At 41.1% G+C, this 8,708-nt stretch overlaps 1 protein-coding gene across 3 annotated transcripts in view; it reads right to left on the minus strand.

Moving 5' to 3' along the window:
- The window catches only part of LOC137294889 (homeobox protein six1a-like), a 96,118-nt gene extending 87,895 nt beyond the window's left edge, over window positions 1-8,223 (minus strand). Inside the window, exon 1 of one of the 3 annotated variants that reach the window (XM_067826042.1) lies at window positions 8,045-8,223. The gene's annotated coding sequence lies outside the window, so the exon portion shown is untranslated. Of the gene's footprint in view, window positions 1-7,945; window positions 8,009-8,044 lie in introns of those variants that run through there. The other 2 variants (XM_067826039.1, XM_067826038.1) reach the window with 2 other exon arrangements.
- Window positions 8,224-8,708: the final 485 nt, after the last annotated feature.

Raw genomic sequence — 8,708 nt, forward strand, 5'->3', positions numbered from 1 at the left:
TCCACAATATCCCAATCATTCCATTATTAATCAAATAAGCACCAACGAATAGTGACAATACTAGGTGTCGTATCCGGTCCCACTCGCCACAAACACACGCAAAGGCAAGTCAAATTTTAGCGACACGTACGAGAACTGCACTGGACATCACTTATGCCACAGACTCGCAAATTTGGAAATGTTCTCCCCAAACCATAATGTTCTCTCTTACCATAAATTAAACCTTTAAATACTCTACTTAGGACTGACATCTTGCAAACCTGATCACACCAATATGCCGCTTTTCAAGTCTTCGAAGGCAACACTGATTTACCCCAAATAGGCTTAAAGTGAAATATCTGCTGAAATACCAGTTCCTGTCTTCGCCAAACCTACCAAGAAAACTTTTGAAACTTTACTTAGGATTGGTTTGCTACAAATCTGATAAAAAAACTATTTTTTAATCAAATTCATAAAGCCCATTTTTAAATCACCGTAGACAAAGCATTGGCTTACCTCAAAAGTTATCTGCTGAAATACCTGTTCACAGCTCTGGGTCCTCTTTGAACCAGACAATAATCACTGTGGACTTTCATCGCGGAAAATAAGGGCCTCGGGGCGTCTTTTGTCGCAGGATAGAGTTCTGCTAGCTATGGCTTCTGTTTGAATCCTGTTCATGTATGCGATCTTTGGAAAACTCGATAGTATAACATGAGGTTATGAACATTCGACAGCTGTTGATATATGCTGGGATATCAACAGGGAACATGAGGATAATCTTAATGTCTGATTATCTTCTTCTGAACGTATCTTACCACGGCCACTACCATCTGACAGTCACCACTAACAACATCATCATGACCACCAACATTGTAGTCTTCGTCACCATTAAGAAGTCAACGTGACATTGCGTGTGAGTGCATGTGTGTGGTACGTGCACTTGTAGGATTAAATATCCGTTCACAAAGATGTCACGCCACTCGACGTCTTTAACCATATATTTATCCTTTACGTGAAAATAACCTAATACAGATTTAGACAACATACTGAAGTTGAGCAACATTGGTTCAGATCGTCGACCCTTTGAACCAGTATGCCAAAGCATTGCACGTGAAATTATATATATTATATTCATTATGTCACTACTCGTGGGTGGAAATAACCCATTGCCCGACGCCCCAGTCCAGTGTTTTTTTCAGTCGGTCAAGCAAATTTGTATATCACGTTGTACCGTCGTCCGATTGACTTTCCAATCTTAAGTATGTTGTTTATTTGCAAAATCTACGTGCATATCGGTGGGTGTAGTGGAAATAATATCAAAGCAAGTGATTTTACATGTGGCACAGTACTGGAGTACACCTGCAATTTTAAAGCTATTTCCACCTCTACTCTTTGGTCTTTGTGGGCACACGTGTCACAACGACCGATTTGTATAACTAAAGCAGAATTGTTTGTAATAAAGATGTTTCGCTATCAGAACATACTCTGTCACTGCTCAAGTTTGTTCACTCAAAATGGCGCTAGTGTCTCGTGGCAAATCACATCTCGCGTGAGAGCATTGTCAATATGTTTACCTACATGATATGACAACGTACATTCATGTAAGTGACATGTACGTGGCAAAATAGGACCATATACACATGTATCCTTCTGGCCCTCTAGGTGGTAACGGTTAGGTGACATTATCAGGCGTTGATGAAATACCTCTCGGATTGACAGTTTCTTAATATGAGATACCTTAAGCGTTGGCTGAAATGTACAATGAATAGATTGGTTGATATTTCACCAGACTGTCATGCCTTCATGTCAGCTGAATTGGCTTCTTTGACCTTTCGTAACTGAGTCATTCCAAAATAAATTGATACTAATGTATCCATGTTTCGGGCAACAGGTGGTATCAATGTTGCAGGAACATGTATTTATAAATGACAACGCTGGAACTAATATGCGGGATGAAAATAACACTGGTTTAGGGCGGGATATGATATCTTCCTTTCTGGCATCTGATAAACGCTTATAGTGTTTGTATGGATGTTTCAAGAGGTGTATTTCAGAAGGAGGCTCTTTGGCGCAGCAGGTCAATTTCTGTCAATTTCACAGGCAACGGTGTCGTACTTACTCTAACAGTTGAGTCACAGCACTTAAGAGAGACTCGCTGGTTGATCCACGTGCTTTATCCCCGTGTCACTTGAAATTGACAAGCCGGTGTACATTGCAGTTACAGCAAATACATCCAGGGATTATTTACAGCCATGGGTTTGTCATGACCAGCCTGAAATTGACATCATAATGCCGCAATTTGCATGCATGGGCACTCTAATGTCGCCAGTGCCCTACCGAGGCAGTTACTGGCCTTCCTGACACCAGTCGCAATGTCAGAGGGAGTCGTGTCTCGTCGAGGGTTGTTAGGAAAATACTATATTATAATAATCATTCATTAATGTGATCATATCTTCTTACAAACCAGTGCTGCCCTTTTCGAAACGGCTTCCGCGATGTGAAATTAAGTCCTGCCTGTATTGTAACTTGATCGCTTTAATGTGGAAACAAAATTGTTGATACTAAATGGCACTGATCCCCAACCCCAGACGTCCAAACTACAGGGGGAGGGGATTTGGTGTGTCACCGTCATCTTGTTCACACCTTAGTGACAACTCGGAGATTGAAGGCTGTGTATTTGGCGTTTCTGAAGACCTTGGTCGTTTCGAAATCCAAACGTCAGACTGAATCAGATATGGGTAGGTGTGTACCCACACAGTCACCGACCGTTATACGCGAAACTACGGTTATGCTCAAATACTCAGTTAACTCAAAGGGATCGCGAATATCAGTTCATTATAACCGTAGCTGGTTACACGCGCTTCAGCGAAAATACACAAGTGGTCAGGATGCCTCCCCCAGACACCCACAACCCAAAAATAAAGAACAAAATAAAGTCAATAAAAATAACACTTATAATGATTAATAAAAAGGATAAGGTAAAATTTAAAAAATGATAAATGGTTAGACCAAAATTGAAATTTTTAAAAAAACAAAAACAAAACACCGTGGGTTCTTTATACGTGTAGGCCTATTTTACTGTATTGTGTCTGTAGCAACCAATGCACCTTGGTCGGCAAATTACCTTTAAAGGTATTAATTGGAATGAATAGGAAATGGTTGTGTCAGTGTCTGTGTTACTGGGATGGTCTTGAAAGCAGCAAATGTTTATTGCAAGATATTGTACTCTTTCTGTTTGAATTCTCATAATGAAGATATTAAACCGCACATACATAACCTGTGTGAGGAACGAAAGCCTTATACATCTTTATTACCCTCTGTATATTCAAACATGGAGCTGTTTTCTTCAGGTACACGAAACTGCCTTATGCGAAGCCCCATCAACACTATCACTTTGCCACATCTACTTCCTGAGCATGCTTTCATTTCACATTTCATGTCTGTCTATACAAAACGTATTTATTTCCAGAACAAATGATTATCTTTACATGGTTCCTGCCCTGAACCCACCCAAACTGCCCCACCGTTTCCCCTCACAATCACATCCACTCACTGTAGTAATTACCCCCCTTCCTCCTTCACTTGACCCGTCTCTTGTTACGTTCGATGGAAGACACAGGGATCAGGTGACTCCTGGGGCTCCATATCTATTGATGTCTCATGATAATTCCGGCCTCCCCGCACCTCATGTCCCACCCCCTTGCTAAGTGGCAAGGCTTCATACACTTTCTTAATATGATTTCTTACCAACAGCAACAGTTTCCCTTTCAGTCTACCCTCCACTCGTTTGTTCCTCTGACCGTATTGACATGCGTCTAATGCATTAACTCCAACCAGCTGATTCATGCATTACGTACGTTGCCCTATATCGTGACCCCTTCATTCCATTCATATCGCTATCCGGAAACCAATCTCTCACCTCCAGCCTACACTCGACAACCACTCAAATAATCTCCCTTACACTTCATATCGCTCTCTAATCTTAACCCACGAGACCTAAAACCCAACAAACCAATCTCAACGTGACACTATCCCTCTATCTTATCAAATCACCCGAATAATCTCAAGAACATATCTCGAGGCAGGACCATAGTCGATACACTCATCAAGACCTCACCCCCTGATCTGTCTCCTCCTACCAATCAATAATCTCACTAATCCTTCTATCGTCGACCCTAACCAACCACTTCAGGTTTTTCGAGCTTCAACCCTTAATCTCACCAACGCGAAACATCTCACCATCTAGCTTATTCCCTATCTCATCCCCAAATCTCAGCCAACAACCAAAGCCACCTCACTTATCCATTGTATATCACCAAATGTCAACCAACCATCCTAGGAATCCCGATAACTCTTATATCTTCAAGGTCAGTTCCTAACCTCAACCTACAACCGTAGAAGTCTCACTTACCATCTGTCCCCAGCGTCAACCCATAATCTTAACCTACTACCCCAAAAATCTCACTAAGCCTTCTATCTGCAGCGTCAACCCAAAATCTCTACCCACCATCCAAACAATCTGACTTACACTTCTGTCTCCAACGTCTCCCCATAATCTCAACCGATCACACTAACAATCTCACTAACCCATCTGTCTCCAGCGTCAACCCAATAATCTTAACCTACTACCCAAATAATCTCACTAACCCTTCTATCTGCAGCGTCAACCCCATTATCTCAGCCCACCACCCTAACAATCCCCCCAAACCCTCCTCAGCCCTACCCCTACACAAACACATCGCCCTGCCACCACTGCGCCGCTTGGGGTAAAGCACTAATATTGATATTCCTGTACCAGAAGCATCAGGTTGCCGTCTTTTATTGACGGTCCATTTATTTGGACTATCACCATTAGTAAGTGTCACTCGACCAATTTGCACGGACACTCAGCTTTGATGGCTGACCAAATTGACCGGCGTCCGTACCTGCCCCGTTGTCCAGTCGCACATAATATTCAACGGGCTTTGTTTACAAAGGAAGATCAATTTTCCAACGTTTTCTTTTCTCTTTCTGTTCAGGAAGGTATCCGTGGAGGGACTATGGCATGATCTATAGTAGGCTTCCTTCTCATCCACTCTATATCATATCAAATATCCTTTCAATATTGACACTTGTAAACACACGCATGGTTGTGAATGGTTGTACACCATTTTCGAGACCATCGCATTGTATGAACACAACAAAGTGTTTGTGAATCACAGTCCGGGGTTAAACAACCACTAATGGTTGTCAACATATAATATGAATTATTTGACTTATCGGTTGGCTTCAAGATTTGTCAGTATTGGTATGCAGATTCGTTTATGTAATTGAGCGAATAGAGACATGACCTTCGATTACTAATGTTCAATATGGTTTATCCTGCTACAATACATACCATTAAAAAGTAGGGGATACTCCATTTTGCGAGCCAATGACAATGCATATGGGAAAAAGTAATATATAGCCATACAAATGACACATTTCCAGTGGAATGGAATAAATTGTCATATTTTCTATTTCCTTCCCGACTTCATCATTTGCATTTTATCTATCTCGTAAATCCAATATTATCCCAACGTTTTTACTGGTATAGATAAACTGATATACTGACCAGCTATAATGATCGGCTTTTATGAATATGCATGTGCAAAACAGTACACAGGTTAACTAAGTGTTCATCCACTAATTTTGAGTAGTATGTTTCACTACTTTATATTGAGTTAGCAGCCCACCCATCAAATGATTAGGTATTAGTGTATATTGTTAGCTCGTTATATCACCACCGCTGCTCCGTTCATGTGTTAACATAGCATGCTACAGTGCAATCTGGTTGGCTGTATACAGCCATCTGTTGATGACCACTGTAACCTATACAGGGTGTTAAGTTCTGCAGAGACCCCTAAGGGTTAAGCTGTTTCAGGCCATGATGACTGGGGTTGTAGGTGTACCTGAAATTGTCACGACATTTTAGAGTGTACGGTCGTTACAATCATGGCACATCATCGACTGCCAACTCACTGGCTATGCCGTATAGCAGTCTAACTGCAGCTCAGTAGGTTATTTCTACAGGAACCATGTCACCGTTTTACACATGGTACTAAGTTGTAAAGTTCTTTTTCTGGACATCGAACACTGAATTTCTGCTTAGGAGTAGCTGGAGTAATCGTAAGAGATTGTGGTAGACACTGCTATGCATAGTTAGGGCAACTGAAGTGATTGTGATAGACATTACATGACGATGTTCTGTATAGTTGCACTAATAGAAGGGATTGTGCTGGACATTGCACACTGATGGTCTGTATGGCTACTGCAAAAGAAGGGATTGTGCTGGACATTGCACACTGATGGTCTGTATGACTACTGTAAAAGAAGGGATTGTGTTGGACATTGCACACTGATGGTCTGTATGACTACTGTAACAGAAGGGATTGTGTTGAACATTGCACAATGATGGTCTAATATGGTGACCTGAACAGATTGGTCAGATCATGATCTATGTGGAAAATTACGTACATCGCGCAACGAGTTACAAAACTGATGGCAATGTACGTTTTTAAATGATCCTGTCGCTGAATGCCAGTACATTGCAGAAACTAGATTTATTTGCTGAGTTAACAGAAGTCGTCCATAGGGTGGGTTACCAAACCGTGAGAGGGGAACGTGTGGCTACCCTTCTGTCCGCTCACTCTCACAATAAAGGGTCCAGTCTGGGGTCTTTATCTGTAGAGCAAACTTCCCCTCCCATTGAACTGCTGCGTCATAGACTCCTCCGTACATTGTCCCTCTCACAATACCCTCTTTCACACTCTCCATTCCTGGCCGAAAAACTACCAATTTTACCGGCCTTTCTATTTGTTTACGAGTATGCGACTTTTCAGCTACACAGAGTACAATGTTTAGAGTATGCTGGCGCTACCGGGACTACGTGACCAATACAATGTAGTCGGAAGGGGAAATTAATTTTCGGTCCCGTTCGACAGAACTGTCTGATCAGTTTGCGTTTTGTATTTTAAAATCCGGAGCAAACTTGCGGGCACGATTTTGTAAAGGGTAGGCGCCAAACAGACAGTTCCGGGGTGCCATTTGAAAAGGAAAGTACACCTATGCGTTAAGATAGGCATACAGTGAATAACGCGACGTTTAATGAAGGGATAAATTGTGATATTCTGTGGCCTAGAGTTACGAGTCCGCCCCACGCAGTTAAGCTTACATAGTGTTCGGGGTAATCCTGTCCCTTAAATATTTGCAGACCGGCCTTTCTCGTAAATTTTGTTGATGTTTATCCTCTTGAATTGTCTTTCAACCGTCTCTCGCAAATGGATCAAAATAGACCACATTTTTCTTTGGATCATCCCCAAGCCATTAAGACTCGCCTGATATTTCTACTAGTAAAAGGTCTTTGACATATTGGTTAGCAAGAATTAAAGTGGCACAGATAGCCTATTAATTGACCTACAACCAAATTGTGTGTGTGTGTGTGTGTGTGTGTGTGTGTGTGTGTGTGTGTGTGTGTGTGTGTGGGTGTGTGTGCGTGTGTGTGACAGAGAGAAAGAAACAGTGAGAGAAACAGAGAGAAAGAAAGATAAAGGCAACACTGATTACAAATGAGTAACATATCTATGACATAAAGTATACTGATACAGTATTCTCCAGATATAATTTATCTTACATTTATCTGAAGCCTTAAAATACAGTTGTGTGGAAGATAGTTTCTTCATGCAGAAATGCTAGCATATGCGTATAATTGGGGTGTGAGTTTCATGTTATTTGTCTCATTTACCAACCACGGTAAGATATTAGAGTCAGGAAGCTCTGAGTGGGAATAATCGCACTGACAGATGTCAGTGCACATTTCCTCTGTATGAAATTCATTACAATTTGCGTCACAAAATCAAAATAATCAATGCAATTAATTTCTAACAACATGCACGGTGTAGAAAACTAATGTTTTCCACTACTGACAGCCAATGTAAACACAACCAACCTTACACCAGTGAAGCAGTATCCAAGTGTAGGTTACCTGTACACGTGTACATATCGCTCAGATAGCAATAGACATGTCATGCACATGAAATATACGTACCAGATTAAGCATTACTCTGCATTGTCCATGCAGCTTTAGTGCTGAGACTTGGCTATTGACAAGTTATATACGATCTATCGCATCCTTAACCAAGCAACAACTCCCTTGTGCTGTGCCTTTTCTATGTATTTATGACGGAGGTAGTAAACAATGCCATGCTCAGATTTTTGCCGGACATTAAAAAAATTAACGATACATATTTATACAGTCTTTTGGTATCTGTTTGAGCAAAGCAGCGTATGAATATTCATCAATCAGCGGATGACTGGCAGTGCACATTTTGAAATGGACACAGACCCCGACGATATAAATGTAAGTTGTTTAGGAAAGGAGATGCAGCTTGACAGTGACAGCGATGCATAAATGGTGGACATGGATTATCTGGTCAGATATTTTGAACCTGTATTAAATTACTTAATGTATTTAAATATATGCACAATGATAAAACGATTGTAGAAACCGTGGTCATAAAAGTTTAAAAAGAAACATAATATAAAACACAGATTCATAGCCAATATGAGCTGACCAATTTGAGACTTGAGTTGAGGTGTTTATATGAATAAGGGTATGAAAATGCGAGATACATCAAAACCTCCGACTGTTACATGCCTGAATGTGACGGTGCAGTCCTTTGTGTCCAAAGAAAATCGGAAACGATAGGTAT

Source organism: Haliotis asinina, chromosome 8 (assembly GCF_037392515.1).
Source record: "Haliotis asinina isolate JCU_RB_2024 chromosome 8, JCU_Hal_asi_v2, whole genome shotgun sequence".
NCBI lineage: Eukaryota > Metazoa > Mollusca > Gastropoda > Lepetellida > Haliotidae > Haliotis > Haliotis asinina.